The sequence below is a fragment of the Chrysemys picta genome, chromosome 2 (assembly GCF_011386835.1).
Source record: "Chrysemys picta bellii isolate R12L10 chromosome 2, ASM1138683v2, whole genome shotgun sequence".
In the NCBI taxonomy this organism is placed as follows: domain Eukaryota; kingdom Metazoa; phylum Chordata; order Testudines; family Emydidae; genus Chrysemys; species Chrysemys picta.
This window is the reverse complement of record NC_088792.1, coordinates 252,884,950-252,891,843: the sequence shown is the minus strand read 5'-3', so window position 1 is coordinate 252,891,843 and position 6,894 is coordinate 252,884,950. Positions and strand designations below refer to the sequence as shown.

The 6,894-nt window shown below is 39.2% G+C and overlaps 1 protein-coding gene across 3 annotated transcripts in view; it reads left to right on the top strand.

Moving 5' to 3' along the window:
- RNF19A (ring finger protein 19A, RBR E3 ubiquitin protein ligase) overlaps positions 1-6,894 on the top strand; it is an 88,037-nt gene that overhangs the window by 26,223 nt on the left and 54,920 nt on the right. The window lies entirely within an intron of this gene.

The following is a 6,894-nucleotide window of genomic DNA, read 5'->3' as shown; positions in this document are numbered from 1 at the left end:
AAACCAATCTGTCCCTCCCCTCTCTATCAGCCTCCAGTCCCAGTTCATCACCACCCTTGGCAGGTCTGGCTGTTGCCAGATTCAAATGCAGAAGAGAGAACAACCTCCTCTCCTCTTTCCAGGCACAATGGGGGCTCATTGAGAACACAACAGAGAGAATCTGCATTCAGGTGCCTGGACCCAGCACAGCCTGCAACAGCTCAAAGCTGCAATTTCAGGGAAAGTCCTGCTTAACACTATACTGGAGTGCAGATAGACTTCTCAGGGAATTTAGTTGCCAACATTTAACTCTGTACTGAGCATGTGCAAACTGGGATTCTTTCAAAGGCGTATAATTTGGCCAAATTAGACCATGTTTGCAGAGGAACAGTAACAGGGACATCGCTGATGCACGGGGTACCCCCCCACCCCCAAATTTCAAGTTCCAACTCCAAAACATGGGGGCAGTAAAACTTTTGAAAGAAAAGCTCATCAGCATTTTTTAACATGGGCAAACCAATTATTTTCCCCTAGCCTTGTTCTCAAAAATGGCTGAACCATTTTAGCTGAAGATTTTTCCCAAAAAATTCAGGCTGAGGCAGACATTCAGCATGAAAAATTTAAGCCCAAACAAAGTTATAAGCAATTAAAAATGGGCTTTGATAGTAGAGAGTGTCAGGCAACCTTACCAGGCAGTGTTATCAACCCTGCCTATAATGATGATGACTACTGTAGAAAGGGCAGGTTGGTGGTTTCTGTTTTCCATGTCTTAAAAGACACAAACGAGGGCATTCAATGAAATTGAAAGGTGGCAAATCCAAAACCAGTGCAAGGAAGTATTTGTTCACACACTGCATAATTAGACTGTAGAATTTACTGCCACTGGAAGTCATTGTGGCTGAACATCTTAGCAAGATTCAAAAAGAGATTAGACACTGATATGGCTAATAATATCCAGAGTTGTCATAGTTCTGTCAGATTTCTGTAGGGATATAAAAGCTCATGCTTCAGGGTTGAAGGAAATCTCTAGTGATTAGATCTAATATGGGGGGGCAGATTATCTCACATTTGCCTAATGGGAAGTTCCTTGCTCTTTCCTCCGAAGCATCTGGTGCTGGCCACTACTAGAGACAGGATACTGGAGCATGATCAAATGCAATATGGCAATTTCTGTGTTCCTATGAACTTTTGAAATTTATAGATACTCAAGGATATGGATGGGATCATTATTCCAATGACATCCTTTGTTTTCACTGATCACTGATATCTTTAGGTGAATTACACAACTTTTATCATTTAAAAAAATATTTATAAAATGTGCCCTTTAGGCTCAAGATGCTGGAATAAAATATAATAAACAGTTACAACGCTACATTTCTCAAAAGGTGAGAAGAAAGATTACTCCTTTCAAGAAACCCAAATCCCACTCCTTTCAAGCAGATAGGGGGGAGAGAATGTGTGTCAGGAACTTCTAATGATGTCACAGCTTCTCCGTTTAGTGCACAATATTGTGGACTAGGAAGAAATGACAGAAAATCACATTATTTACAGAACATAATCAGGTAGAGGTAGGTTAGAAGTGTAATTTTTTAATTTAATATTTAATTATATTATTTAGAATGTTAATTTTTGTAGACTTCAGTATTTCAAATTTAGGTGTGGTGACAGTGCAGTTGACTTGTTAGTCTTCCTAGCCCCCCCCCCTTTTTTTTTTGAACTTGGAAAAACTTCTCTAAAGTGAAAACAGCAGAATAAAGCTGCAAATCCATTTTTAAATTTCAGATTATTTGTGTAGAGAAAGTGCAACTGCATTTAAAGAATGTTTCTTGTCACAAGTGCTTACCTATAGTTAATTTTTCCTTTTTTCCTCCAAAAAGTACTAAAAAGCATTCCATAAAAATTATGTTACTGTAGGCTAATGAAAAAACAATATGTACTTCACAAATCCTAAAGGATTGCATATTTTTTTTATATATTGAAATTTTCTTTCCTCCTAAACATGCATCTCCTTTTGACAGTGGGGAAAGAGATCTTATGAAGAAGGACATTAAACTTCTAAGCTACCATTGCAGCCCAAATTCCTTTCTCAGATAGAAATCCAGCAGGGTTCTTCCTTCAGTTATATCAGTAGTAGGGGCGACATTCATAAGACTGGTGATTTATAAAAAGGAAGAATGATATTTTTGTACTTACAAATCCTGGAGGTTTTTAAGCGGAAAATATACGTGTGTGTGTGTGTGAGAGAGAGAGAGAGAGAGCGAGAAAGAAAGGGTTAAGTTTCATATTCTAAACACATGATCTATGATTCATGTGTTAAAAGGGTGCTTTTATCTTTTAGGAATAGCCTAGACTGTAAACTATTTGGGGCAGGGAATGTCTTACACGTGTATCTACAGTGCCTAACATAGTGGGTCCTGATCTTGGTTGTTATAAATTAGTATGTGTAAGAGTGTGTGTGGTTTTATTTATCTTATATATACAACCCTCCCCCCACATTTATTTATTTACAGGAGTCACTGGCGGTTCCCATCTATTTTATTTTGTGTGTGTGTGTGTGTATATGAGTGTGTGTGTGTGTGTGTGTGTGTGTATATATATATATATATATATATATATATATATATATATATATATATATGTGTGTATATATATATATGTATATATATAAATATAAAAATAGATGGGAACTGCCAGGGACTCCTGTAAATAAATAGTTGCCCACTACTGTTTCCTATTACAAGACCTTGTTTTTAGTTGTTCAAAACTTAGCTAAACTTTAACTGGGCTGAAATTTTCCATGGTGGGTGTCTGCTTCAGGCTGAATTTTTTTTTAAATGTTTTAGAACAAATGGCTCAACTGTTTCTGAGAATATGGAAAGAAAGTTTTATTGCCAGTATTGGGGGGGAACCAAAAATCTTAGTTGTGTCGGAGAAAAACACAGTTCTCACTTTTTGTTTGGGTACAGCAAGTCAGATGCTTTATTAACTCTCACAATTGCGCAGAGGGAGAGAGCTAAGCAGGTCTCTCTACAGGTAAACAATGACAGCAAACCTTTATACCTTTCATTACAGACAATAACAAGCAACAGCTGCATTTTGTTTATACATAGGCCATCTTGATATCTTATTTTTCTCACTTGTTTTGACTCTAGCCTACATACAATATTTTCTACACCTTATCTACACAAGGTCACAACAACTTCTCTCACAGTTCTTTCCCACTCGCCTCACACAATCTTCGCTTCTACAAATCTCGCGTTATTAGGGTTACAGTTAGCCTGACTCTTGCTAACGAACTGTCATGCATTGCAGTTCCTTCCTGTCAGTTCTTTCTCTGCTTCCACAGTTGTTTCCTTGAGAAGATCTGTTGCCTCCATGCTTTGAAGCAGGGATTTGAAATTTGACGGAGCTGTTGCCCTAGGGTCAAAAAGCAGCCTTTTGTCATTGCTCTGAAGAGCCACACATTTAGCAGAAGATTAAACTTTTGAAAAATCATTGTTGACACATGCTCAGAGGCTTGTTTGTTGGACAGCTAAATTTTCCATAGATTCTGTCTGAGCAGATCTTTCCCTGCAGTTGCTCCTCCCACATGCCAGAGGGCTGCTGTGATTCTGGGCACAAAATTGAGTGCTAGAAGACTCTCACAAGCTCTGTGTTCCTCTTGCTGGTGTCCATGCAGAAAGGAGGAAGAGGAAGCAACCTGATTCAGAGGAAGTACATGGAAGGGTTGTGGGATTGATAAGAAGAGAAGGTGATGGGGACTGGGGACATGCCAATCAGCAGGCCCAGAAGAGGGCATGCTGGGGGACAGAACAACAGAAGGGTCTGTAACCAGTAGAATGCACTCCCTCCAGAACCTGGAATAGAATAGAATTCCTGAGTTCAAACTTTCATCTGTCTAGCAAATAGCTGTGAAACCCACTCGTAAGGTGTGTCTCATCATCTTCTAGTGGTTGGTGCACATAGAGGATAACTGCTTACTACTACCAACAGTTAGTCCATTAGTTAAATTGCAGAGGTCTATGTTAAAGTTCTTGAGTTCCCAACCCTGCTAATAACCCATTGGGGGTAAGGATAGTTCCACATGATGGAATGTGTGTTTGGTCAGGGAGGTGTTTAGGCTTGAAAAATTACATTAATCCTCTTCCCACCCATGTTAAACAAATGTTAAGGTGATAAAGTCAAGCACTCAAAAATTAAGGAATGCCACAATTAAGGGTCCATGAAACCATTGTTCTGGCCTCTTTGTGCCATTTGCATTATGTTATATCTTTAACTAGATCAGGGGTAGGCAACCTATGGCATGTGTGCCGAAGGTGGCAAGCGAGCTGGTTTTCAGTGGCAGTCACACTGCCCGGGTCCTGGCCACTGGTCCGGGGGGCTCTGCATTTTAATTTAATTTTAAATGAAGCTTCTTAAACACCTTAAACCTTTTTTAAACACCTTTTTAAAAACCTTATTTACTTTACATACAACAATAGTTTAGTTATATATTATAGACTTATAGAAAGAGACCTTCTAAAAACATTAAAATGTATTACTGGCACGCAAAACCTTAAATTAGAGTGAATAAATGAAGACTCGGCACACCACTTCTGAAAGGTTGCCGACCCCTGAACTAGATAATCACATACTATTGTTCCCATAGGATACCTGCCACATTCAGTGCTTGGCATGGTTTTGTAGGGAACGAGGCTGTTGTCTCAAGGACCTGTGCCTCACTTAGTGCAGAAGTTAGAGGGTGTGTAGTGATTGAGGCAGGGGATTATAGGACAAGAAAGGAGGGTTTTGTGGTTATGGCAATGCAGTGCCACCCTGTGGAATTAAATTCTATGCCTGCCTCCTCTATAGAGTTCATATGTAATGCGGGGCAAGTCAGTTAAACCAAGCTTTACCCAGGTGGCCACTGACTGCGTGTTACTCATTTATTGGCCGCCCAATTTAAGATAACCAGGGCCTGATTGCACAAGTGCTGAGCACTCTCAGATGCAGCTGAAGTCAGTGGTAGCTGCTTTGAATCTATAGGGTAATATAAAAATGCTAAGTACTCTGAAAAATCCGGCTCAAGGCATCTCTAGTTGAGCATGCAACACTGGTGGACGCTTAACAATTTTGGCCTTAAGATCACAGTACTTCTATTCCTGATCTGCAAAATAGGGATAATATACTTCCCTTACAGGAATACTGTGGAGATTAATTCATTAATGTTTGTGAAGCACTTAAATAGTGTGCTGACGAATGCTATAGAAAATGAGTATCATGAGAAAAGTAATAATTCTCTTTTCACTGCAGAGTTTAGATGATGTGTGGTAAAGGCATAAAAGCACACACTGAATGATGAGGAAAAAAAGTTACCTATTCAGTGAGCTCCATCCTGTGGACTAAATGAGGCCAGGGTCCTTTGAAAAATACAGTTTGTGATCCTGTAATTAAACATCATCATAATTCTGCTCCCTTGTGCGCTTGCATTAAGGTTTCACAGGAAACTTTAATTGTGGTATTTGCTAAGTTTTCACTGCTTCACTGTGCAACCTTAATGTTCCTTTAGCAGTTTTTTTCTGTATTTGAATATCTCTACTGTACATACAAAATGTGTGTAAATCTGAGATGCAATATTGTATTTAATTGAGAGACATTCAATGGCGCATATATAATAATCTCAAAACAATGAGATGTTATAATTGAACGTATTATGGAAAGTATCTGCTCCCAACATTAAAATTGCCTTTAAATTAAATAAAATAGTACCTGTGCGTGAACACCTAGGGAGTGTCTCTCTGCAGTACCTTACCCATTTAGCAGCTGGTGTTTATTCAAGGAAAAGACGCAGTAAGGCTCATTACCTCAGCCATATGTAAGGGGGATGAACATTGCTTTCTTGGGAGAAAGGATGTAGCATAAGAAATCCTAAGGTAGGCACCCTAGCAGTGGACATGGCTGCAGAGAAGGCTTGAGTTGAACTTTGTTATATTATTAATTTATTTGTTAAAGTCAAACCTAAGAAAGGAGTCTAAGGTTGTATATTTTTAGAGTAGGCGGAGGTAGCTACTTACACAATGAAATTCATGGGTTTTGGAACTGATGTTGGAAGAGGTGCTCCTCTATCCTCTTTCTGCCATTTGACATCAGACCTCTCCGCCCCCCTTTTTTCCTCTGCCTGTTCAGATCATTTGCATGCTATGATATCATTGGTGGAGTGAAATGAGTGAACAAATGAGGTTGCATCAAGGGCTCACATGCCAACAATACCATTTATATATAGACTGGTTCATACTGGTAGGTCTGTGACTTTGGAGGTAGCTTTACCTTTTACCTGCAGCCCTCACCCCCACTTCATCTCTCTTCCCTCTTTCTCCTTGTCCCTTCCCCTTTTCTCCTCCACCTGTCCTAGTTGTTATGCAGCACTGTGACATCAGAGGTAGGCAGATGTAATCTATATCGACTATGTGGGGATTGTATCCACACAGTCAAAGCTATTACATTTTGGGAGCAATCTCACTGGCTAATTCTGATTTAGCCTCCGCCTTATTTTCTGCTGCATTTACTTGAGGAATAGCCACAAATCTAGCTGAAGCTGCTCTTAACTTTAGTGGGGAAGTGGGCTGATCTAAAGTATTCTACTTGTGTTCATTTAAATCTAAACTAAGTTATGAGTAGAACAGTGGTATTTTTTGTTTGTTAAATTTAACTGCTGATTTGTCTACTATGGTACAATGTCAGCCTGACCCATGGCTATTTAAAAAGCTTCGCTCAGCATACATTATAGCTTGGGCTGAAGCTGTTAGTATTAGCAGACAAAGACTGTTTTAGGATCCAAGACAGAACAGTTCATTATTGGATAGTAGAATTGTGACATCAGAGTTAACTTGGCAGATCATTATCATGGCAGAGTTATTTTGGCAGATCATTATTTAT